This window comes from Dama dama, chromosome 21, assembly GCF_033118175.1.
Source record: "Dama dama isolate Ldn47 chromosome 21, ASM3311817v1, whole genome shotgun sequence".
NCBI lineage: Eukaryota > Metazoa > Chordata > Mammalia > Artiodactyla > Cervidae > Dama > Dama dama.
In genome coordinates, this window is record NC_083701.1 from 60,552,570 (window position 1) to 60,579,640 (window position 27,071).

General features: G+C 41.4%; 1 protein-coding gene across 7 annotated transcripts in view; it reads left to right on the forward strand.

Moving 5' to 3' along the window:
* NCALD (neurocalcin delta) overlaps positions 1–27,071 on the forward strand; it is a 435,844-nt gene that overhangs the window by 114,635 nt on the left and 294,138 nt on the right. For all 7 annotated transcript variants that reach the window (XM_061123646.1, XM_061123649.1, XM_061123650.1 and 4 more), the window contains one exon: positions 21,546–21,598. The gene's annotated coding sequence lies outside the window, so the exon portion shown is untranslated. The remainder of the gene's footprint in view (positions 1–21,545; positions 21,599–27,071) is intronic.

Genomic DNA, 27,071 nt, shown 5'->3' on the forward strand with positions numbered 1-27,071 from the left:
CTGTGTTCCTTAGGGGTGAGTGTTATGGACAGGCATTCCTTAGAGTAGAAGTATGAGAAAGAACTTCAGCAGCACATGTACTGATAATGTCACCAGCATAGTCATTGCATTAGTTTTCTATTGCTGGGGGCTTGGACTTCAAATAACACAAGTTTATTATCTACTAGTTCCTGGGGGTCAGGAGTCCAGCATAGGCTAGCTGGATCCTGCTCAAGGTCATCTCAGGCTGAAATCCAGTGGCAGCTGGGGCTGTCATCTGAGACTCAGGGTTGTCTTCCAAGATCACTGCTTGTTGGCTAGATTCATTTCCTTGAGGTTGTAGGACTGACATCCCTCTTTCCTTGCTAGCCTTTGGCTGGGACCACCCTCAGCTCTTGAGGACTCCTGAGGTTCCTTGCCATTTGTATCTCCCATAGGCAGTTTGCAGCACAGATGTCTGCTTTCTTCCAGGCCAGGAGGAGCTCACCTCTCTCTAGCTGGCTGGGATGGAGTGGCTGTCCCATCACTCTTTGTCATATGAAAGGAAGTGAAAGTGTTAGTCGCTCAGTCGTGTCCAACTCTTTGCAACCCCTAGGACTGTAGCCTGCCAGGCTCCTCTGTCCTTGGGATTCTTCAGGCAAGAATACTGGAGTGGGTAGCCATTCCCTTCTCCAGGGGATCTTCCTGACCCATTGGTCTAACCTGCGTCTCCCACATTGCAGGCAGATTCTTTACCATCTGAGCCACCAGGGAAGCATATAATGTAACCTAATTGAGGAAGTGGCCATCCCACCACAGTTCCAGATTCTACCCCCACTTGACTGGAGGGATTATACAGGTGGATACAACCTGGGCTATGGAGTCTTGGGGGTATCTTAGAATTCTACCCACTCGGTTGCAGTTTTGGAGCCCAGAGGGATCTCAGCAACACTGCCAAAGTGGATGTTAGAAAATTGTGGAATGGGTTACTAGTGCACAGGGATCCGTCTCCTAAACATATTTATGTGCGATTCTGGTTAATGCTGTAGAATCTTGAGTCTTCTGCTTAGGTCTTCTAGGGGCTTTTCTGCCACGGGAATAATCAAGGCCACCAAATGCCAGGTGGGGAAAATTGCCAGGGAGTTTGTGGACTTGATTCTGATGAAAGATGCAGCAACCTTTGCAGGTGCGCAGGCTCACCCTGTTTCTTACATACTTTGCAAACCCTGTACACAGTACTATGTGATGGGCATCCAGAGCAAGGATTGCTCTTTGACAGAATGTAATGATTGCCTCTGTCCCACTGGCCCACAGGCAATTGTTTTCTTTCCACATGGTGTGGACAGAGTCTGTGTGGGTGGTGCTGGTTTGATTTCTGTTATATTTTATTTGCCCATTTCCTGAAGGCAATTTAAATCCCCAAATTGGTTCAGTTGAGAATTACCATGGAGGAGCCCCAGGATCAGTTTAGTACTGTAAAGCAATGGCCATTAGGAAATTTCAATGAGTCAGAGGCCCTAGAAGACCCCATAAGAAGCAACAGTATCCTCACCAGCTGGAAATTGTGTTGCTAAAGTTAAGTATATGCACAGTGGTAAACTCAGATGGCTCAGGGTTGATGGCAGGGCATAGAGAGACTTTATCTGGGCACAGGTTGAGTGCTTTGAGGTGTTGAAATCATGAAAATTTTTATTGATAAAAGATGTATATACAAAGTGCTATCAGTTCAGGTCAAGATCCTTTGTTGGTTTTCTTGAAGATTTAAAAACAACAGCATGGTCAAGAAAGAAGGAGGTAAACTGATGTGAAGCACTTCAGCTTGTTCCAATGGTCATGCTAAGAACCGGTGCCTTCCAGTTGTAGGCTGAGGGCAGTGGCCATCAGGAATATCTCAGTGATGCTACTGAGAGCATTCTTTTATTTTGAAAATTATGAATGTAACACAGTCATCCCTTGGCATCTGTGGGAGATTGGTTCCAAAATCCAGAGATGTTCAAGTCCCTTGTATAAAATTGCCTAGTCCAGCAGGCTCTTGTATCTGTGGGTTTCACCGATGGGTTTTTGTGGATGGGTAGGTTTCTGTGGGTCTGCAGTTGGTTGAATCTGTGGATGTGGAACCTGTGGCTACAGAAGGCCAACTGTGTGTGTTCATGGCAAACAAAATTAGAAAAATAGAAGAAAGAAAAAAGTTTAAAAAATTGTGTATAATTTCAATAACAGTTGATATTTTGCCACACATGTGGATATATATTATACACATATGAGAGGGAAACAGGTGGGAAGGCCAGAGGTCCCCAGGCGGCAGGAGGAAATAAACTGCAAGTGGCAGATGTCTTTTTTTTCTTCTCTACACTAAATTAAAAGAGGCTTCTTTTAATCCTGTGTTGACGACACCTGGCTCTGCCTTGAGCTAACCAATGTGTTTTTTCTTAGGTTAATGAAACTGTGTATTTGCTTTGGAATTTGCCTTTCCTCAAAATGGTTCTGCCTAAGACTAACTTTTCTTTTCTCAAACCTTGGGCTGATAATGGCTCAACAAACCCATCTTCCTGTCAATTGTTTTATGGCTGGGGGATGACACACCTCAAGCCATCCTATCTCAAAAGTGCATGTTGTGGGAGAGGGGCCTGGTGAAACTCCCTCAGCCTTGAGGTGCCTCTCTTATCTGGTTAATAGCTTTCTAACAGACAAAACACCTTGCTGCAAACTAGCAAGAGGCACTCTCTCTGTCCCCTTCTGATATCTATGTCAGAAGTTTTCCCTGTCTCTGTTATACTTTAATAAAACTTTGCTACACAAAAAGCTCCAAGTAGTCAAGCCTCGTCTCTGACCCCAGATCAAAATCCTCTCCTCTGGAGGTCACAAATTCTGGTGTAGGACTTGGCTCACCGCAGCAACCTTTCACACACACACACCCAATATAATTTCATTTAAAACATTTTTACAAGTTTATTTTGAGATTTTTAACATGAAATTAGATATTCTTCTATAGTATAATGGTGTGATGGTTAAGAGTACAGAATTCTGGAATCAGAACAGACTTCCTGAGTTTGAATAGCTCAGCACCATCTAATTCAGTGTTCTTGGGCAAGTTACTTAACTTCTTTGCCTTAGTTTTTCTCTGTAAAATGGGGGCAATAATAGTACTCACATCATAGAATTATAGTAAAGATTAAATGTGTTATATATTTACAAATTGCTTAGAATAGAACCTGCTGCATGCTAAGTGCTATGTAATGTTTGTTTTTATTAATGGTTGCATAGAATTCCATCTTCTGAGTGAGTCATAACTTATTTATCATCTATTGCTTGCTATTTGGATGTTTTTGATTTTTGATGATTACAAATTGTGAAACCCTGGTACACATTTTTTGTGTGCCCATGTAAAAAGTTATTTCTTTATTTCAGGAAATAAAGTTTCTGGATGAAAATATATTAATATTTTTAAGGTTTCTGTTACATATTAGCAAATTAATCCTCTGAAACGTACCAGTTTTTATGTCTACAGTACTGTCTGTTGTTCTCAGTGTTGAGACAAAAACAGTATCTTGTATTGTTTCCATTGGCATTTCTTTAATTACAAGAGATTTTCTCATGTGTTTATTTGCAATTTACATTTATACTTTATAAATTATTGTTTCCTGGCCTTTACCGATTTTTACCTTTCTCTCTTAAACTGACATTAAGTGCTTCTAGTACATCCAAGGCTTACTGAGTGCATTTAACAGTAATGATGATGATGATGAAGACAGTTGACCAAGGCATGCATCACATCTCAGAGGCAGTAACCTCCTGTAGTCAAATTCTCATGCAAGGATTACTCAACTCCTGATCTTCCATCAGAGGCATTTCATTATAGCCTCGTGTTCTTCAAATTTGTTATTATTATTATTTGGTTATATTTCTATGGGGCTTCCCAGGTGGTGCTAGTGCTAAAGTATCCGTCTACCAGTGCAGGAGACTCAAGAGGCCCAGGTTCGATCTCTGGGTAAAGAAGATCCCCTGGAGAAGGGAATGGCCACCCACTCCAGTGTTCCTGCCTGCAGAATCCCATGGACAGAGGAGCCTGGCGGGCTACAGTCCATGGGGTCGCAAAGAGTCGGGCACAGCTAGCGACTGAGCACACACAGCAACAGTATAAATTTGTGGTATAAGGAGCTTGTGGGTCGGTTATTTGAGGAAGAGGTCGCCATGAATGTTGCTTGAAACACTGCGGAACAGGATCATATCCTGCCTCTGTAACTTCAGAAATCATCTTGAGGTGGTGGACTTTTCTGAATGAGATTTCATTAGCGACAGTTTTCGTCTTTGCATTGCAGTAAATATTGTGACTACCTGGGAGAGAATCTCTTGGTTTATTAAAGAGCTAAGTAGGCATTGTATGAGAAACTGTCAGTAATTCTGTGAACATGTGGAGGAAGATTTATTTTTAAAGGCCTGGGTGTGCAATGGGTCTCAGGAACAAGAATTTATTCATTGTTTAAATTAGCTCCTGAATTTTGCCTTCCCTTTGGCTATGGAGACCTCTGGCTACATAGTATGCTGTTGCTGAGTGTTGAATATCAGCAGCAGTTGATGGTCTTAACTTGTGTTCTTGATTTTCTCCGTGCAAATCTTGCAGGCTAAAACACATGATAAAATCATGTTTTTAAAATACCACGAAAACATGTAAACTTCAATGAAGTGAAACTTGTTCTGTTCTGGAAAACAGACCACGATCAACGGGGACAAATTCAACATTTCTTGTTAATGTAAGAAAGAACTGTTTTTTGTTTTGTTGATTTTTTTTTTTTTTAATCTCAGGAAGTGTCTCCTCATAGTATGGCTCACTTTTTTGAAGCAGTCACTGGGATTTTTCCAGCATAGATCAGATGATTAAAAAGTAATAGTTACTGGATTTAAGATGGAAAAGGAGGGACCCATGCACTAGGTAACTTCTAGACTAGATTACTTCTAAGGTTTTTTCCAACTCGGAGATTCTACAATTATGTTAATTAAAAGAAATCATCTGCCTATTTTTCTAAAGTGGTAAAACTAATAGAAACTGAAAGTGGAGTGGTTGGAAGGAGGAGGAAAGGGGACTTGTTATTTAATGGGTATAGAGATGTGCTAGGTGAAAAGTTCTGGACATCTGTTTCAACAAAGTGAACATACTTAACATGACTGTACACCTAAAAATGGTCCAGAAGGTAATTTTTATGTATATTTGTTTTACCAAAATAAAAGCAGAATAAAACAGCCATGAGACTGCTATGAGTTTTGCTCTAGGCCAGGCACTGGAGGGGACCCGTAAGTCCAAGACAGTCCCTGCCCTCAGCTAGTTCACTTCCCCACTTCTGTGAGAAGTGGGGTGCCTGGTGCCTGCCCAGGGTCCTCAATAGCCAGTTATGATGGCATCACTGCCCTTGCTCCTGTGGGCACAGCCAGTAATCCAAAGAAACAGAACGCCTTCTCCCTTCTGCTGTCCTCCAATTTCCTGCTAGTGCCCCAGATGATAGAACCCAATAGGAAGCCAGCTGGTGAGTTAGTCTGAAAAAGGTGGTGTGCATAGAATGTCCATAGAAAGGAAGAATGTACGTAGAACACAGTTTGGGGTTGGGCGAGGAAGGCGCTGTTAGGCACAGTCCACCTCTTTGTCTCTTCTGCATCCACTCACAGCCTTCTACCCACACATAAACAACCCCAGCAGCATTGCAGTGCTTCTCTTGACACAACTATCCCTTTAACAAATGAAGGCATGCTCCCCTTTTCCCCAATAAGGGAGATAACAAAGTTTCATCAGTTACTACATCCATGTTTGAATGATCTTAGTGACTCTCACAGGTTAGTCAAAATCCCACTGTATAACCCACAAGACTAAATTGTAAAGTTAAACTATCAACCGGCATCCCTTATATGACAGAGCAGGGGAAAGGAAAAAGGAGGAAGTGATTTCTAGATACAAATATGTGCATGAAAAAACAAGGAAGAAAATACACATAGTTGCTGCAATTCTCACTTCTCTAGCTGATCACAAGGCCATAACTGATATATAGTGATAGGTAGATAGATATAGGATCTGCATATGAACATGAATTTGGGCAAACTCCAGGAGATGGTGAAGGAGAGGGAGGCATGGTGTGCTGCAGTCCACGGGGTTGCAGAGTTAACACAACTTATCGACTCAACAATAGCAACAGTATGAAACTGTATCTGTAGCTATATGCTTTCCTCCTTCTCTTATCCACTTTGATGTTCGTCTTCCTTTTAACTAGTTCTTTGGTTTGTGAGGATTCTTTCTCTGCTGGGTTGTGGCTTCATTCCTGAAGAGTCTGTGTCCCTAGTTGTTCTTTCTTTACTGGGTTGGTGAAATCCTCTATCAACTTTACTACTGACCATGGCAGTTATAAACAGAACCCCAGAGAATCCTCTGAATTACAGACATCCTTCTTCAGGCCCCTATTGTTCAGCAGCAGTCCTATTTTCATCTTTACATTTGGTACCAATCAACTTAACATGGACAGCAAAACCTTTCTTTGTCCATTAGTTTAATGGCACAAGGAGTCTAAAATGACAAAGAGGAAGTCTCAAATTTGAGTATGGTAGAACCATTTTTTTGTGTGCCCATAATGGAACTAGTAGAGCCCCAAATCTCAGGAGTGGGAAGCAAAATTTTTGTTTACGTGTAATAATAAAAGCAGACCCTGTAACTTTAATCCTTGGTTTCCAGATCCAAGTGTCCTAGTTATGGAAGAAATAACACTCTCTATGGGTTGTTGACTCAAAGCATATACTCTATGAGGTAGTGCCATACATTTTCAAGGTGTTATTTCCCAGTGGGTGACATTACTAGCCTTCAATTGGTGATTCTACCATTCTGTCAGGCCAGCTGCTTCTGGATGATGGAGTGTGTGGCAAGACCAGAGAATTTCATGGTCATAAGCCAGTTGCTGTACTTCTTTTGATGAGAAATTAGTGCCTTGGTCAGAAGAAATGTTGTGATGGGTACTATGATGATCAATAAGTATGTGGATGGTGGTGTTTGCAAAAGGCAAATCCATATCCAGAATGTATTAATTCCAGGGAGGACAAATCTTTGCCTCCTTCTTTCTGGAAGGAGATCAAGATAATCAACCCAAGGTAATCAGATTGGCTAGCTGGTCCACCAGGGCTCATTGTTGGCTCCTGCTGTTGGGAAGTTGAGAACTCAGCAATGGTGATAGCAAGATTTGCCTTGGTGGGCCTTTGCACAACCAGCTTGATGCTGCCATAGATACTCTGAAGACAAGTCTTTGGAGAAAGCACTGGAAAAGAAAAAAGCACAGGGAAGGTACTGGGGAAAAAGGGCTGACTGTCATCTGACATCCTCAGAATGTTATCTTGTTCACGTTATCATTGAGAGCCTCTGCAGTGGTGCTCTTTTGTGGGTATTCACATGGGATACAAATATTTCATGGAGCTTCCCTGATGGCTCAGTGGTAAAGAATCTGCTTGCAATGCAGGAGGCATGGGAGATGCAAGTTTGATCCTTGGGTAGGGAAGATCCCCTGGAGGAGAAAATGGCAACCCACTCCAGTATTCTTGCCTAGAAAATCCCATGGATAGAGGAGCCTGGTGGGCTACAGTCCACGGGGTCGCAAAGAGTAGGACACGACTGAGCGACTGAGTGCAAACACACACCCACAAATATTTCATACCCTTTCCCCATTCCAAAAGATCATCCATATGCCTGTTTCACAGTCCTCCTTTTAACCAAATTTCCAATTCCATCCTTTCTAATTCTTTGACCATCTGGCTAAATCATTCATTACTACTTATGAGTTGGTATAGATTTGTACTTCTGAGTATTTTTCAGCCTAGACAAAGTGGATATTCAGATGTACTGTAAAGTTCTACCAACAGGGAGGATTTTCTTTCTCCACTATTTTTCAGGGCCACTCTGAATGAATATACACCAGCTAGTGTATAATGTTTCCAGCTAGTGCTGGTAATATAATGAACATACCCGAGTCTTTTTTTGACCATTAACTGGTTACAGGGAGCTCCTTATGAAGTCATGGGTGTGGGCTGAGAAAGGGAAAGCAATGTAGCATAAGTAGTGGCCATACGAAGCTGAGTCACCTAATTATATAACTTACTGTACCTTCCAGACCTGCTGTAGACCTATCATATATATATATATCTTGGTGACAGAGTGTGACTGCACTTAACTGATTCTATGGTATGGGGGATCAAATGACACAGTTAATTTATGGTGGGTAGCTTAGGTCTTGTGGTCATTAAGTGTCCAAGGCCAGGAGTTCAAGAGCCTAGGAATGTACTTTCAAGGGGAAAAATCAGCAGCTGTTTCTCTGAGGGAGAAAATCAGTAGAAAAGCCTGGTGTTTTTACAAAACATTAGTATTCCAAGTTTTGATTTTTATATAGGGCTTGCCCCATGATTGTTAAATCATCCCCTTTTTTGGCGGGGGATGGGCAGATGAGCTATAATACTTTTAGGGAATCATGATGAGATTTATTGGGAATGGAGGCCATAGCCAGTCAGCATCTTTCCTTTCATGTTTTCTTCATTGAATTATATTTCTTCCTAGCTGACTTATTCTAGTATTGATTATAGAAGTGTATTGAATATATTTTAACTCTCCTTCCTGAAATATGAATCACTGTTGTGTTATTTACCTATCATTCTTCCCCTAAACTTGGAAAATATCAGAAGCTTCTTTAGATCCTTTTTCATGCTTCTAAGGAGTTTGCTAGAAGTATCTTCTTTTTTAAAAAACCAAGTTACTTTGTTGTAAAACAAAACACAGATCCCCTCTTCCAAGTGAAATATATAGCTTAGTCAATTAGAAAGTGAAAGTGAAAGTTGCTCAGTTGTATCCAACTCTTTGCGACCCCATGGACTGTATATGGAATTCTCCAGGCCAGAGTACTGGAGTGGGTAGCCTTTCCCTTCTCCAGGGGATCTTCCCCAGCCAGGGATAGAACCCAGGCCTGCCGCATTGCAGGTGGATTCTTTACCAGCTGAGCCACAAGGGAAGCCCAAGAATACTGGAGTGGGTAGCCTATCTCTTCTCCAGCAGATCTCCCCAACCCAGGAATTGAACCGGGGTCTCCTGCATTGCAGGCGGTTTCTTTACCAACTGAGCTATCAGGGAAGTCCAGCTTAGTCAATTACCATAAGGCAGAAGCATTTGTAACTACAACCAAAGTTCAGCAAGTAAAAATTACCACCCACTCCAGAAGCCCCTTCCATGTACCCTGTATCAATCACAACCCCTTACTTCCCTTCACAAGTAACCATTACCTACGCTTTAACAGTGATCACCCAAATATGCATCCTTAGGTCCCACAGTTTAGCAACTTTAAAAAAATGAGTGTGCTTATTTAAAAAAAAAAAAATTGCTACAGCTTTCTTTTAATCTATAGGTTCCTGCTCCATCTCTTTCTTTTCCTTATAGTTTATCTCTGGATGAACCCAGTCTGCTGACCCGTAGAGTTTCTCACAGTCATGACACATTCCACTGTTCTTCTGTCTTCTGTAGCCCTGTAATGTGGTAGCTGGATTTGGAGTCTTGGTCAGACTCAGATATAATTCCTTTGGCAACATTCTAAGAGTGTTCTTCCATCAGGAAGCATGTAATGTCTGTCTCGTCCTTTTTGTGATGTTAACTCTTGCTGATGCTCAGTGCTTAGATTCCTTTATTCATTGGGGCTGGCAGAATGGTTATATTCTATTTTAGACTTATTTTTTCATTTATCAGATGAAATACTTTCATAAAGAATTGCTTCCCCTCATCTACTTTTTGATTACCCAGTGGTGCTATTCACATAGGAGAGACAAGATAAATATTTGACTCTTTTATTTACCAAGCATCAAAATCATGAATCTGATTCCCTTTCGTCTTCCAATAGTATGCATATATATATATGGATTTAAGCATATTTGATGTGTTCCATTTAATTGCAGTTATCTTTTTGAAACCTCAAAGCCTGATAGAAGTCTCTTAAAGTTGTCTCCTGTTTATTTTTCCCGGATGTCCTTTGTAGATATAAACTCCATGGACTGAAAACTCAAGAACCACTTCTCTAGCTCAGCCTTTTCTCCATTCATTTATGGCCTTAACTGACCGGGGAATATGTCTGAAGAGCGGGCACACCCTCTATAGAAAAAGAATATGTGCTTTCTGTTTACAAATATTCCTGGCTTTGTATTGAGAGCCTAGAGCACTGGCTTCCTGTTGGGCCATTCTCCTCTGAAAAGGAGATTGCTTTGCCAGTGTTGTCCACCTTTTCCGGAAAGATTTGATATTAATAGTTTTTCTCCAGAATGACTTGTTCTTCTATGAGGCATGTGCTCTTGCCTCGTCACATTTACCTACCATAGAATTAAAAACAGCTGAAAAACTGTCTTTTACTATTCTCCCCCTGAAATTTCCTATGTAATCCAATAAATATCTGTAAATTAACCTTTGGGAAAGATAAATTAATCTTATTAAATGTGAGATTGCCTCAGGCTTCTTGGTGTGGGGTAGAAGGACTTGCTTTCAAAATGTGCTGTGCCTTGAAAATGTAATTTCCTATGCCCAATGGAAATTTATCACATCCCTCGCCTCTGGGTAACTTGCTTTTTTCCTTTAGTTGAAATGCTGTGTTTTCTGTTTTCATCCTCTCAAGCTTGGACATTCTGAACTTTTTAATTCTCTCAGTTCTATTTCTGTGATAGTGGTTTTCGGGCAACAGAAGTGAGAAGTTGATGATGGAACATTGATGGAAGAAGTGATACTTGACCCAGCATATGAAACAGAACCTCCCACAGGAGAGAGCTAAGGTGGTTTTGAGAAGCTTATGGCATCAACACCTATGACAGTTTTCTTTTGGTTTATATCATTCATATTTTTAGGCTAGATAATAAGGATTTACAAAATGGGTATTTTTATTGTGTAAGACTCTTCTGGAAAATGTCTCTTCGCTTCAGTTCTGTCTGACTCTGTGTGACCCCAGGGACTGTAGCCCACCAGGCTCTTCTGTCCCTGGGATTCTCCAGGCAAGAATACTGGAGTGACTTGCCATTTCTTACTCCAGGGCATCTTCCTGACCCAGGGATCAAGCCCAAGTCTCTTATATCTCCTGCATTGGCAGGTGGGTTCTTTACCACTTTTGCTTTATATCATTCATGTTTTTAGGCTAGCGAGTATGGATTTACACTTATGGGTATTTTTATTGTATAAGACTCTTCTGGAAAAGGTCTGTCTGATTCTCTGGGCTTAATTAAGTTCTTAGCCTGATAGTCAAGGCCATTCACAGTCTTACTACCATCCTCCCTCTGAACACTCAATGACTCCCTATTGCCTGTTGGACAGAGCATGCAGTTTTCCTACAGTTCCTATTTACCTCCCCAGGCTCATCTCCTTGGCTTTTCTGTGGGCACCTCTTTAGATCAGCTGTATTAGATGGTTCCCATTTCCCTGGCATACCCCATGCTTTCCTACTTTGGCTTTTGCTCACATAATTCCATTTGGAATGACCTTGCCTCCCATCTCTAACTGCAGAAATCTTACTATATCTTACCACCAACTTGAAATTCCTTCTTTCCCAAGATTCTCTTCCTGATTCCTCCCAAGGAATTACTTCATTCCTCCTTTGAATTCCCAAGCAATCTGTTTATGCAGTTGCTTCGTATTGTTTTGTTATATGGTTAAAGGTTGCTATTGCCCTCCTTTACATATTTGCCTGATACATGTGCTTATGGGATATAAGTAGGATGAACATATACCCAAATGTTATTGAGACAGTTCCAGTTTTCCTGGGGTAGTCTCAGAGTATGCACTGTCCCAGGACCCTGTCTGCTTAACTCCCTGTTGCCTTCTCCTTAGGCTTCCCAGGTGATGCTAGTGGTAAAGAACCTGCCTGCCAATGCAGGAGACAGAAGAGGTTTGGGTTCGATCCCTGGGTTGGGAAGATCCTCTGGAGAAGGGAATGGCTACCCACTCCAGTATTCTTGTCTGGAGGATCCCATAGACAGAGGAGTCTGTCAGTCCACAGGGTTGCAAAGAGTCAGACATGAATGTATCTTGATGTGAATGATGAATTAAGTAGTCACCCATGGAATAAGTCACTGGGGGATTGGGGCTGCCTCATATTCTTTCTTGAATTGCTGGTCATTTATCAGGAGGGGTGATGGAACTCACATATGGTGGGCAAAGGGGCAACAAAGTTCACAGAAAGGAGACTGCCTTCTGCTGGGGCAGGGCCTGCACTGCAGAGGCCATCAGGAAATGTTAAAGAGATCAGTTTTGACTCCTCCCAGAGCTAGTCCTCCTCATGGCACTGCCCGGAGCTATTACTTTCCCATCAGAAAGTTAGATTCCCTGAGGATTTAATAAACAATCTCTCCCAACATGAAAAGCTATGGGCATTGTTTCCTCCTTGGGTCATTGCGGTTGGAGCTTCAAAGAATACTCGGGTATTGTGTGGAATATTGAATATGCACGTGAAAAGGACTTTGTTTATTTACTTATTATTTCTTTATTTTCCATTCCTTTTCATTTTTAAAATTAGCCTACAGAAAAGTCAACAGAACTGTACAAGTCCCTTCATTTTGCTACATGCACTTTTCCTTTCTCGCTTAGTTCATATTTATACACGTTGGATTAAGTTTGTGTTTAAGTACGATGTATGTATAAATGTCCACATTCTCTTTTTGCGTCATTTGCATATGGTTTGAGTACATCATGGTACTTCACCCCTAAATACTTCCACATGTTTCTTCTAAGGATATGGACATTCTTCTAGGTGACCGCAATGTCATTATTACACCCAAGACAATTAACAGTAATTCTACAAAGTCATCTAATGTACAGTCCATACTCAAATGTCTTCAGACAAGTTTTGGATCTTGAATCCATTTGATCCATTATGTCTCTTTCGTCTCTTTTAATCTTCTATAGTCTCTGTGTGTAACTTATTTTTGACATACAGTGTTTGAAATCCTTCCCCCCTCACCCTTTAAAGAACTTTGCCTAAAAACAAACAAACAAACAAACAAACAAAAAACATGTAAATTCATGGCTGATTCATGTCAATGTATGGCAAAAACCACTACAATATTGTAAAGCAATTAGCCTCCAACTAATAAAAATAAATGGGAAAAAAAAAAAAAAAAGAGTTTTGCCTTTACTCAGATTCTTCCTCCTCCTCTCTTCTAAAGGAAGTTGCCAGATCTGTTCTCTGCTTTTTAGAATTCCCTGATGAAGACTTGAAAGATAGGCTAGTGGGCTGGAGTAAGTGAGAGGCGGAAGGAGTTTGGTCCTGAGGGTTTAGAAAGGCCCAAGCTCCTCTCCGATGGCCCACCCCGACCCTGTAGCCCTGAAGTGTGGGGCCTTGGAGAGGAGTGGAAGGAAATTGGAAGAAATATTGCTGTGAGCTATGTATCAGATTCTTTTTAGTATATTTCCAGAACCAGGAAAGATTATATTTATTAGTTACTTTTAGACTATGTTTTCCTTGAATATGATGTTCCCCTCGGAATGAGGCTCCAGGGGAAGTCAGTATTTATTCTGCTCATACACAATCTTTTCTCTTCAAAGGAGAAAGCATTAACACCCAGAGAGAGAGAAAGCTTTCTTATGGCTGTGGTCATAAGCCTTAGAATGTCTTAAGAGGATTTTAGCAGACTGCAGAGTTTTATCATCCAAATTGGGACACGTTTGAGAGTGAAACATTTATAGTGAATATGAAATAATTATTGGTAATGAAAATATTTATTTCAGGCCATGTGCTTAAATCAGTTTGGTGTCGGGCAAACCAAAATATATGGCTAACCTGGTTATATACACCTGCTGTTTGCACCACAATTTATCTTGTCCAAATGGATAAGAGTTAAAAATAAGCATGGAAAAATGAAAAAATGAATGCAGGTACACTACTATGCATAAATATTAGATTAAACCATATGAAACTCTTATAAAAGCAGCAATTTCATGAGATATCTATGATTATTTCAAGATTTGGGCATATCTGCTGTTTATTTCTTTAAGTAGTAAATTCTTTAAGGATAAGAATTGTTCATTTTTCATTCTGTTATTTGTTTTTTGTTCATTTTTCATCATTTATTAGTACCTACAGCAAGCAAGCACTGCTAGATGCTGGGGATAGATCAATGACACTGAGTGGGATACCTGGTACCTAAGAGCAGTATAATATTTAGTTAGACTTGAGCATAAAGGAAAAGCATAGTAAGTTCATGTTTGTTATTTGGTGTTGCAAAAAAAAATCAATTAAATGCCAATTGAAGTATGAAATTATCTTAATGCCATTCTTTTGGCACCCTCACAATTGATATCGGAAAACATATGTCCCCCTGTGTACCCTCTTTATTCTGCCTTAAGGAAGAATTGCCTCAAAGACATGACACGATTTTTGCAAGGAGCACTACAAGGAGCTTGTAGTAGAAGAACGGCGTGGAAGTGCATTAGGCATCATGGATGCTCTGACTTAAGTTTTTTCAGGGACCTGTCTGAGCTGCAAGAGAGGAAGTGATCCTTAACTGCTTGGTGGTAATGAGTGGAAAATTATTCATAGAAGCAATGAGGCCGGAGATACCATGCATTGGCTTAAAATTTTTATTGAGTGCTAGGCCTCTGGGGATTAACTTTGGATCTCAACTATTCCTAATTCACAGAGGTAAGTGTCCACTGAAGATGGTGAACTTTGAACTAACCTACCATAAAAATAAGCTTACAGCTGTCAGTTGTGATAAATGCAATAAGGAAAAGGAATAGCAGGTTGCAAAGTACATCAGAGAGGGATAAAATTTTCTTTTAGGGGTCAAGGAAGATCTCTCTGAGGGAATCATCTTGAACTTGAGACCCAAAGGAGGGCAACAGACCCTACAGGGATCTGGCTGGAGCTCAGCAATGGAGGAGGAGGGTAGTACCAGGTGAGGTCAAGGAATTTTCATCTTGAAAGAAGTAGAATTGTTAGATGGGCCCTTTAGAAGATGAAATGGGAAGGTGTTGATCAGTCAGGACGTGGAGACCTGAATATCACAATGGAAACCAATCAGTGGAGAACTGTACACAGTTTGACAAGGCTGGAGTGTGGAGTGTGAAGCCAGACACCATCTTGAATATTGAGTCTTTCCTGTAAGTCACAGGGAGTCATTGAAGAGTGGTGTGAGTAAGGGAATGACATATCAAGCGTGTATTTGAGAAAGAGCAATCTCAAGGAGGGATGAAATCATGGAAGACATCAAAGGCTGGAAAACCTTGCAGTTGTTCAGCAGATTGGGGATGAAGGTTTGATCTGAGATAGTGGCGGTAAAGAGAGAGTAAGAGATAAAGATACTCTGTAAGCACAATCTGTAGAATTTGGTTATAGATGAGAAGAGAAAGTGGACTATGTTCAGGTTCCTCGTTTGTGTGATTAATAAAAAAGGATAGCAGGATAGCAGGGGAGGGACTGGTTTGGGTAACACATGATGAATTAGGTTTGTTCCTGACAAGTGCTGGGGCTTCCCAGGTGGTGCTAGTGGTAAAGAACCTGCCTGCCAATGCAGGCGATGTAGGAGACTCAGGTTCAGTCCCTGGGTTGGGAAGAGTCCCTGGATAAGGGCATGGCAGCCCACTCCAGTATTCTTGCCTGGAGAATCCCATGGACAGAGGATCCTGGCGGGCAATAGACCATAGGATCACAAAGAGTCAGACATGACTGAGCGACTTAGGACGCACTCTGATAAGGGCTAAGTACCTGTAGGAGATCCAGCCTGATGTTAACTAAGTAACTGTTTAGTTAATATTTTCTGAAGTTGATGGAATTCTCTGAATATTTTTCATATGTTAATATGGTATCTATTGAGAGAGTTAGATGCATTCAAACTATTTATGAAAGGGTTCTTGAATTTTACAACTGACAGATTGCTTTATTTTGAATTACTCATGACAGGCTTTGTGTGTGTGTGTGTGTTTGAAAGACATTTGACTTTGTCACAGTTCTGAAAATATGTTACTTCTGGTATATTTAGATGGTGGGTTTTCAAAAACAGTTAAACATTACAACTAGGCTTGCTGCATTTTGTGTTTTTCCACATTCAGTTTCTCATTAAATATACAAGCATAACATCTGGTACTCTTATTTTTAAGGACTCCAGGAAAAGAATAGCAGTATTAGACTGAGCACTTGACAATCATCCAGTTGTAATATTTTCGTCTAGAGTCGAGTTCGAGGTTGACTGAAATGTCCATGTCAGGAGCAACACTGTGTAATGTTGCAGAGAAGCCACTTAGGAGAATTCCTAATATGGTTGGGGCATTCTTGAGATGCATGGAATAGCCCATTTGTGCGGTATCATCCAAGATGGGAATGCAGCCCGAATGCATCCAGGCCGGAATGACAGAATCCGCAGAGCACGTCTTTTCTGTTATTTGTCAGGCAACAGCCCTGTTGGCTGATGATAACAATTCTTCCTTCTTTGCTTCATTTGTCGATGGCAAATCCTTGGACCCTGAGCTGGAAAGTCCCTTTCCTAGTTTGAAAGTCGTGTATTGTACGAGATGGAAGGGGCCTCGATAATTATCTTCATGGCAACCCACTCCAGTATTCTTGCCTGGAAAATCCCGTGGATAAAGGAGTCTGGAGGGCTGTAGTTCATGGGGTTGCTAAGAGTCGGACATGATTGAGCAACTGAGCAGAGACCCCTGGCATTTTTACAGATGAGAAAAACGAGATGCAGAGAGGTTAAGCAATTTGGCTGCAGCCGTCCAGCTCACTGGGCTTCCCCAGGGGCTCAGCGGTGAAGAATCTGCCTGCAAAGCAGGAGACGCAGGAGGTGTGGGTTTGATCCCCGGGTCGGGAAGATCCCCTGGAGATGGATGGCAAACCATCCAATATTCTTGCCTAGAGAATCCCGTGGACAGAGGAGCCCGGCGGGCTACAACCCATCGGGTTGCAAAGAGTCAGACATGAGTTAACAACTGAGCACATCCAGGTAATTACTGAACCCTCCGCTCAGCTCCACTCGTTCAGAATGGGCGGGAGGGCAGCCTCACTATTGCTTTTAGTTTGTTATTTGCCAGAACTTTGAGTCTTCCTTCACTTTATAAAGCCTCTGGGAAATAGTCTTAACTCCTTTGAAAGAGGAAAAAATATGTTTCCTCAGAAAGCTTATTTTTGTTTTTCTCCAAATGGATGTTTGTTCCAAGGCGGTGTGACACCCCCTGTATTCTGAGAGAGCTTTCACCACACCGCGTGACATCTCTCTAATGGCCAGGGCTGCCCAGCTGGACATCTGTGCAACAGTCGCAGCAAAAGCTCGTACATTTTGGGGACATGGCAGTGTCTCTAAACTCTGGAAAGGACGGATGCTACAATATGGATAGCCCATGGCCTGGATCTTTAGGCTGAGTGATCTTGGGAACTTCCTTAGAAGCAACTGTTTATCAAGCCTTCAAAGGGATCCTTGATTCTTAAAATTAAAAATCTCAGCGCGCCATCCTGGGACTGAGCACCCCCTGGAGTCCTGAGCACCCCTGGGACTTGGCTGCCACTGCAGGGCAGATGGGCGGTACTTGGAGCTCAGCACAGCCAAGGGAGGGGGAACGGGAGGTTTGAAGATGAGTTGTGAGTGAGGAGAGGAAAAGAGCTCGTGTGATGCTGACCATCTACTGTCTCAGCGTGGTGGGGGAAGGACTCGCAGGCCCTTTCCTCAGGCGCATCAATGTCTGCTCGGTCCCAGCTCTCTCTCCAGACGTTCAGGCCTGGGTGTGGTGGGGTGGTGGGCGGGAGCAGGTGGTCAGCATTGCTGTGGCTCGTTCGTGTTGTGTGTGCTCTGAGATGCCAGGTGCTTAGGTTTCTAAAGCCTTTATTTTGCTCCTGCTGGAATGTCTCTTCTGTGAGGCAGTGGACGTTGCGGGAGCCTCCTTCTGGAAAGAAGGAAGGATCTCAGGGGATAAGACAAGGAGGGAGAAAGATCAATTACTAGCTCAAAACACAATTCAACCACGTTTGTAAGAGCTCGGTGAAAGAGAAACAGAGGCCATTGAGTGTGACCTTCTCAACCTGAGCTGTTTCCAAAAGCAGCAAATGAGTGCTGCTCTCTGAGCTAAGAGAATGATGAGAAAATGCATCCTGGTGGATTTCTCTCCAATCTTTAGAGTAAATAGAATTTTTCTTGCTATGGCAAACTTAATTCTGTAAGAAAAAGACCATAGGATACTGCAGTTCTGTGGGAACTCAGAGATGATCCGAGATGGACATGCTCTGTCCTTCCAGATCCCTTCTCCCCTCCTCTCCACGCTGTTCTGGGTCCTGGGAGGCTAGTGTCCATGGACCACATCAATCATGTATTTGACCAGTAAGAGGTCTTGCTTTACCATCGCTTGGTGGTTTCTTGAATCCTATCTACATCTTTTAAATAATCCCCTTCATAAAAGCTCCCATTTGAGTATGTGATCTCTTTCTTGCTAGGACCCTGAACGGCTATATTGTTTAATCCTATGTGACCATTTACAGATGAGGAAACTGAGGCGCAGAGAGGCCGACTGGCTTTTCACATGGTGTCCCTTTCCTCATCCTTTTCCCAGCCGTGACTGAGTATTCACAAGCTGAGATCCCGAGGCCCTGGAATGCTGGGCTGAGGATGAGAAAACCTCTGACACCAGAGTCTGCTCTGCTCTAATGTGATGACACTTTTCTAAGAAACTTCCATTTATTTAAATCTATGTCCTTTTAAGTGTTATTTTATGTGGTATATGGGGCTTCCCAGGTGGCTCAGTGGGGAAAGAGTTCGCCTGCAATACAGGAAACATGGGTGATGTTCATTTGATCCCCAGGTCGGGAAGATACCCTTGAGGAGGGCATGGCAACCCACTCCAGTATTCATGCCTGAAGAATCCCATGGACAGAGGAGCCTGGCGAGTTACAGTTCGTAGGACTGCAAGCTGCTGCTGCTAAGTCACTTCAGTTGTGTCCGACTCTGTGCCACCCCATAGACGGCAGCCCACCAGGCTCCCCCATCCCTGGGATTTTCCAGGCAAGAACACTGGAGTGGATTGCCATTTCCTTCTCCAATGCATGAAAGTGAAAAGTGAAAGTGAAGTCGCTCAGTCGTGTCCGACTCTTAGCAACCTCATGAACTGCAGCCCACCAGGCTCCTCTGTCCATGGGAATTTCCAGGCATGAGTACTGGAGTGGGGTTCCATTGCCTTTTCCATAGGATCGCAAGAGGCAGACATAACTGAAGTGACTGAGCATGTGGTGTACACACATAATGGGACATTATTCAGCCTTCAAAAAAAGGTGATCCTGTCAGATGCGATAGCATGGATGATCCTTGAGGATGTTATGCCAAGTGAAATCAGCCAGTACTGCATGATTCTACTTACCCAAGCTATCAAAACGTTCAAACTCATAGAAGCAGAAGGCAGAGTGCTGGGTACCAGGGGCTGGGGGAGAAGGAAGAGGGGAGCTGCTCTTCAATGGGCATGAGATTTCAGTTATGCAAGATGAATGAGCTCTAGAGATCTGCTGTACGGCATCATGCCAGTGATTAACCAGACTGTATTACACAGTTAATATTGTAAGAAGGTCGATTTCATGTTATTAATTTTTTAACCAGAAAAAATAAGCACGAAAGGTATTTGAATAGGTTAAAAAGTAGTTAGAGAACGGAGTCCCTCTGGGAGGACACTGTCCATGGGGGCGCAGCTGGGTTGGCAGAAAGGAAGGAAACACCTCCTTCCTCCAGCAGGGAAGCACCTGCTTCAGGGCGGGGCTGGGGGTGAGGGTGGGCTCCGCCCGACCCTCTGTCGGCTCATGCCCCCTGCACACCCCCCGCCCCAGCAGGCGAGGAATCAGAGCTGCTGGTCGTGTCTCTGACCATGAGTGAGTGTTGAGTGGTGTGTGTGAGAGAGAGAGAGAGAGGGAAGGAGAGGGAAAGAATGAATTCACATTCTTCCTTTTAGTAACTTTCCCAGGTTCTCTTGAAGAGTTTTTTTTTTTTTTTTTTTTTGACCTCTCATATTTCATTGCTTCTAAGACATGCTTTATTTTTCTCACATTTTAATACTCTGATGCCCAGATATCTCTGACACCAAAAGCATCTTTTATTGCAACTGGTCAGGCGATGGCTGTGCTGCAGCTGCATTTCCCGTGCGTGTGCGAACTTGGTAGTTCTGGGGGCACAAGATGAGTGAAACCGCTCATTGTTTCAGTCCACGGTTTGTTCCGTGATCACCAGAGAGAGGAATGTGGTCCTAGGTGCTGACTGAAGTCTTCTGCTGGCACCTCTTAGTAAGATTTTCTTGCCAGCATCAACACTGTGGAAAGGCATCAGAAACTTAGAAGGAAATTCCAAATGCTATACTCTTTTAAGACATGCTGCATCACTAAGTTCCTTGGTGGCAAAGAAGACAATACTGCGTGGAAAAACACAGTCATTGGACCCTGTGACAAAAGTGATTCAGAAGGATGGGTTTTGAATGTGATGTCTAAATCAAATTAAATTGGAGCACCTAACCAATTTATTTCACTAACATTTTTACATTTTCCTTTTTTTATGAGTATAATAAAACCCACTTACTCTATTAGTAAGCCTAATAGAACCTTTTCAGTAAATACAAGATAAAAATTCTTAATCTTACTTTTGTATCACAGTTTAATTTGCAACCTTTTTTTTCTTTCCTAATGTTACATAAAATAGCATTGTCTCTCATAACCAGTGAATCTTAATCAATGAAATATGGTAAGGAAGTAGGAAGTTGATTAAATTATCATTATGAATCAAAAGATGAATTGGAAAGCTAAGAACTGAGGAATAAGTTTAGTAATTCTTTGACTCAATAAATATTTATTAAATGTCTACTGTGAGACCAGTACTGGGATTGACATGAGGGCACAGCCGTGAACAAAGCAGATATGATCGCTGGGCTCACAGGGAAGACAAGATATATTGAATAAGTAGTTGCATGTATGATATGATAGAGAAGACTTGCAGGTTTCTTTGAAAGTATAAATGGAGGAGCTTAACATGGTCAAGGGGAGCAGATGGGCCGAGCGAGGAAGTGACACTTAAGCGGAGGATGGAAAGATGAGTAGGAGTTAGCCAGGTGGAGGTGAGCTGGGGAAGGGGAGGGTAGTCCTGGCAGAGGGAACCATCTGTGAAAGCTGGGACCTGGCAAGGAGAGGCTGAAGCAAGTCCAGCATAGCAGGAGCCCAGACCGTGGGATGGGGGTGAGAGACAGGCTAGAGAAGTAGGCAGGCCTCAGACGACCAAGGGCCAAGTCATGCCAGGGGACGTGGCCTTCATCCCATGGATAAGAGGGGCTTATGGGAGGGGCTTCAGGAGGGGTGTGGTGTGTCCTGCTCAAGTTTTAGAACTTCAGTCTGGTTGCTTTCAAAATGGAATGCTATAGATCAAGGGCAGATGAAGGGAATGCGGTAGTAGTCATCTTCACTGGATAAGAGATGTGGTAGCTGGGAGGGGGAGAAGATATCAAATGATGCAAGAGAATCCTGTACCAAACAGTAGTTCCCATCAATGACAGCCTTCCTCAGATATGATATCCTTAGTTGCTGATAACCTATAACAATAACTTTCTTTCTTTTTGACAGAGTGACTTCTTCTGACTTAAGCTTGCAGTGTGCTTTGAGAGATCCTCTGCCAGGTAAATGCAGAACAGATTTCCTCAGATTTATAAACCATGACTTTCCCCAAGATTTCCTGAGACCAAAATCCAACATCTTATTTAATCCCTGCAACAACCCTGTAAGTTAGGTTTATTTCCGTGTTATACAGGAGGAAATTGAAACATAGAGAAGTTAGACAACTTGCACAGAAAAGTTAGATCAACATGCACAAAGGTGTTCATCACACCATAAACTATACTTGCCAGATAAAGCAAAACGAGAGAGAACTGAAATATCCAACCGTAGGCAAACTGTTAAATCATTTGATGAAGTTATTTTAACAATAGTCTATATGAGTTTAAGAAGTTTTTTTTCTATTCCTCATTTGCTAAAAGCAAATTAATTATTTTGGGTATTGAATTTTATTGAATGCTTTTCTAATCCACTAAGCTGATAAAATGATTTTTATTCTTTATCTGTTCATGGTAATTTCTATTAATTGACTTTCTAATATCAAATACCTTGCATTGCTAAGATAAAACCAACTTGGTCATGATGCATTATCCTTTCTATATTTAGCTAAGATTTAGTTTTAGTCCTGAGATTGGATACAATTTCCTTTTCTGGTTTTTCCTTGCCAGGAATAGTTTTCAAAATGGTGATAAAGGGAGTAAAACATTTGAGTCCTGTTGTTTTCTTTGAAAGGAGAATTTTTACCTGCTCATTTAATTTCTGACTTATTTACGTTTTCTGATTTCTTCTTGAGTCAGTTTTGACAAATTTTGTTTTTGGTTATATATTCACTCTTTGTTGGATATGTACACAGCAACGGAATCTCTGGATTGGGGGGTAAGTATACATTCTGTTTTAGCAGATAATATCAGTTTTTCAAAATGATTGTATTAATTTAAAAATTTATACACTAACCAGGAGTATATGAGAGTTCTGATTGCTCTGTATCCTTTTCAATACAAGGTATTTTCTGTTTTGTTTGATTATTTAGTTTGTACTAATGGGTGTGAAGTATTACAGTGTCATTGTAGTTCTGTATTTGCTTGTAGACTAATGAAGTTGGGTACTTTCTCATATGTTAATTGACTATTTGAATATCTTGTTTTGTGAAAAGCCCTTTCTAGTCTTAAAAAGGAGAAGTGCTTATTCAGGTCTTCTGAAAAAAAAAATTGGGTTGCTTTGTTGATGTATCTTATTGAATTACAGATATTTTTAATAATATGTGTTCTGGATTTGAGGTCTTGGTAGAATATATATGTTGTAAATATCTTACTTTTTTTTCCCTGTGGTTTACCTTTTAACTCTTTTTCTGGATAGAAATTCCTTTAAAATAGTGTAAATTATCCATTTTTCCCCTTTGTGGTTGGCACTATTGTACTTATTTAAGAAACCTTGGCCTTATTCTAAGATCACAAAAAAGGTGTATGTTTTCATCTGAAAGTTATATTATTTTTCTTTTACATTTGAGCCATAATACATCTGGAATTGGTTTTATTGTGTGTGCGATGGAAGGTAGAGGGTCAAGATTGATTTTTTTCCATGTGAACATGAACTTGATCAGGAGCCATCCTTTGGTCATAGCTCTGTTTATCTATTTGTTTATTTTGGTTAAGCCTACTAAGGTACAATGAACATACAGTAAAATTCATTCTTTTGAAATTGATGCTTTGATAAGCTTGAACAGTTCTATAACCACCACCACAATCAAGATGCAGAACATACCCAACCTCTGAGAGTAACAATCACTCATCTGGTTTTTGTCCCTAGATTTTTTTCTTTTTTTAGAATATATAAATGAAACCATAGAGTATGTAGACTTTTGTTTCAGATTTCTTTTTAAAAAAATCTGAAAGAATCTCAAAAATTCATCCCTGTGTTGCAGTACCAGTTGTTTGTTCTTTTTTTTAGAGTAGAATTCCATTGTGTGGATGGACCACAATTTGTTTATCCATTCACCAATTGATGAACATTTGGATTATTTATAGTTTTTGGCTCTTATGAATAAAGTCATTATAATTGCTCACTTTGTAAGTCTTTGTATGGGTATATGTTTTTATTTCTCTTGGGTAAATTACTAGGTGTAGGTTTATTGGGTCATATACTGTGTAGCAAGTATATGTTTAACATTATACAAAAAAAGCCCTCCAGCTATTCCCAAAGTGATTGTGCCATTTTGCATTCCATTCAGCAATATATGATATTTTAGTTGCCCCATGGTCTCTCCCCAGATGGCGCTAGTGGTAAAGAACTATGCAGAAGATACAAGAGACTCGTGTTCTATCCCTGGGTTGGGAAGATCCTCAGAGGAGGAAATGGCACTCCACTCCAGTATTCTTGCCTGGAGAATCCCATGAACAGAGGAGCCTGGCAGGCTACAGTCCATAGAGTTGCAAAGAGTCAAACACGACTGAGTGACTTAGTACACACACTGTCTCTCCAGAACTTGTTATAATCAGTCTCCATAATTTGGGCAATATGAATTGATGTGTAGTTTTATCTCATAACTCTAGTTCTTGTTTCCCTAATCATTAATGATGTTGAACATCTTTTCATGTGCTTCTTTGCCATCCGCATGTCTTTTCTGGTGGAGTGTCTGCTCAATTTAAAAATTCACTCAAATTAAAAAGTCACCCAATTTAAAAATTAAGTCATCTAACTTTTCATTTTTGAGCTATAATAAAATACATTCCAGGTACAAATCCTTTATCAAATGTGTGCTTTTCAAATACTTTTCCCCAGCCTGTGGATTGCATCATTCAAAGAGCAGAATTTTTAAATTTTCATGAAGTTCAGCTTATCAGTTTTTTTCTTTGCAGGACAGCAGTTTTGTGTCCTAAGGAATCCTTGCTAAACCAAAAATACAAAGATGTTCTTTTTTTTTTTTTTCTAGAAATTTTATAGCTTTTAAAAAAGCTTTCAGTTAATTTTTTAATTGGAGGATAATTGCTTTACAATCCCCAGGTGGCACTAGTGGTAAAGAACCTCAGCCAACGCAAGAGATGTTAAGAGATGCAGGTTTGATCCCTGGGTTGGAAAAATCCCCTGGAGGAGGAACTAGCAACCTACTCCAGTATTCTTGCTTGGAGAATCCCATGGACAGAGGAGCCTGCTGGGCTATAGTCCATAGGGTCGCAAACACCTGGATACGACTGAACTGACTTAGCACAGTACATTGTGTTGGTTTCTGGCATATATCAACATGAATCAGCCATAGATGTATGCATGTCCCCTCCCTCTTGAACCTCCCTCCTACCTCCCACCCCTTCCCACCACTCTAGGTTGTCACAGAGCACCAGATCTGAGTTCTCTGTGTCATATAGCAAATTTCCACTGGCTATCTAATCTTACATATGATAATGTTTATGTTTCAATGCTACTCTTTCAATTCATCCCACCCTCTCCTTCCCACACTGTGTCCACAAGTCTGTGTCTCCATTGCTGTCCTACAGATAGGTTCATCAGTACCATCTAGATTTCATATATATGCATTAATATACGATATTTGTTTTTCCCTTTCTGACTCCCTTCACTCTGTATAATAGGCTAGGTTCCTCCACCGTATTAGAACTGAGTCAAATGGTTGAGTAATATTCTACTGTGTATATGTACATTTTTATGGCTGCATAATATTCCATTGTGTATAGGTACCACAACTTCCTTATCTACCCTTCTGTCTATGGACATCTAGATTGCTTCCATGTCCTCAGTTCAGTTCAGTCTCTCAGTCATGTCCGACTCTCTGCGACCCCACGGATTACAGCACGCCAGGTTTCCATGTCCTAGCTATTGTAAATGATGTAGTGATAAACATTGGCGTACGTGTGTTTTTTCATCATGGTTTCCTCGGGGCATGTGCCCAGTAGTGGGACTGTCGGGTCATATGGTAGTTTTATTCCTAGGTTTTAAGGAATCTCCATACTGTTCTCCATAGTGATTGTATCAGTTTGCATTCCCACCAACAGTGCAAGAGGGGAATGCAAATTTCTCCATACCTTCTCCAGCATTTATTCTTTGTAGATTTTTTGATGATGGCCATTCACACCAGTGTGAGGTGATACCTCAATGTAGTTTTGATTTGCATTTCTCTAGTACTGAGTGATGCTGAGATCTTTTTATGGGTTTATTGGCCATCTGTGTATCTTCTTTGGAGAAGACATTTTTATTTTATTTTTTATTTTTTGGCCCTGGCATGCAGAATCTTAGTTCCCTGACCAGGGGTCAAGCCCCCTGCAGTGGAAGCTCAGAGTCTTAACCACTGGACCACCAGAGAAGTCCCAATCAAAGCTATTTTAAAGTCTCTGATTATTCTAGTATCTGGGTCATCTCTCTGTCTAGTTCCGTTGATGGCTTTATTTTAACAAAGGGTTGCTTTATCTTGGTCTTTTGAATGTCTTCTTAATTTTGATTGGGTGTTGTTGGAAGAAGAGCAGTAGGTAATAAAATTGATAATATTGCCACCCAGAAATGGGCACACTTCTTTTGCAAGATGGTTAATGTAACAGTGGTTTAGTCCTTTGTTGGTAGTTGATAAGATTATTAGTAGTAGGGAGTTTGGGTGGGGTCGGACTCCTGATTGTTGTCACTTTCTCTCGCCCACCAGACTGCAAAGTTTTCCAGTCGTGGACTGAAGTCACCTCATGCTTAGTGTGTGGCCTGGTGTGCCAGAGAGTTTTTCTCACTGTCTAGACTCTGTCCTCAGCTTTCAGTGGACCCTCCACACTCGGGCAAAGCTGTGGCCATGTTGGGGGCTCCCCTGTTCTTCTGGTGCAGCCTCAGTCTTGGGCAGGCCTTGGGGCTCTGCCCGTGTTCCTGTTCCTCTTCGTGGCCTTCAGTTCCTGCTGCTTCTGTAGGTGGCTTGGGTGGGAATGCTCCCTGCAATGGTAGCAGACCTCTTTGTGTCAGCGCAGGATCCTAGGCCCGAGAGTCCCTTGTTCTGCCATCAGAGCAGGACCAGCCGCTCCAGTATCACCTGAGAGCTTGTTAGAAGTGCAGAATCGCAGGTCCCACGCTCAGACCTGATGAATCAGGATCTGCATTTTGACGAGATCCCTGAGTGAATCATGTGCGCTTTGAGAAGGGGTGTGTCACACAATCACTGTTTCTTTACTTTCTTTCTGCTGCTTCTTTCTTTTTTTTTTGCCAACTGTGTTTTTCATAATGAGATTAAGATCCTTCAAAGTCAAAATAAATATTGTGACTACTTTAAGAATATACCAGGTTATGGCGCACACATATTTAAATTAGAACATATAAATTTTTTTTTCTAGTTAAATTATTGAATTTAATTGAACAATTACCATTGATATGCACACTTAAAGCTTCTTAGTTTCAAATACTTTTTTGAGCTTTGCATTGCTAGCACTCAGCAACCTTGAGTCTTTCTTGTAGCAGGGATTTTTCTGTTCCTTCCTCTTAAAAAAAAGGGGTTTCTTAGATTTTTGAAGCCTGCCTCCTCGGGTCAGTTCTGTCTTCCTCTCCACCTTGGGTTCAGCTCAAACA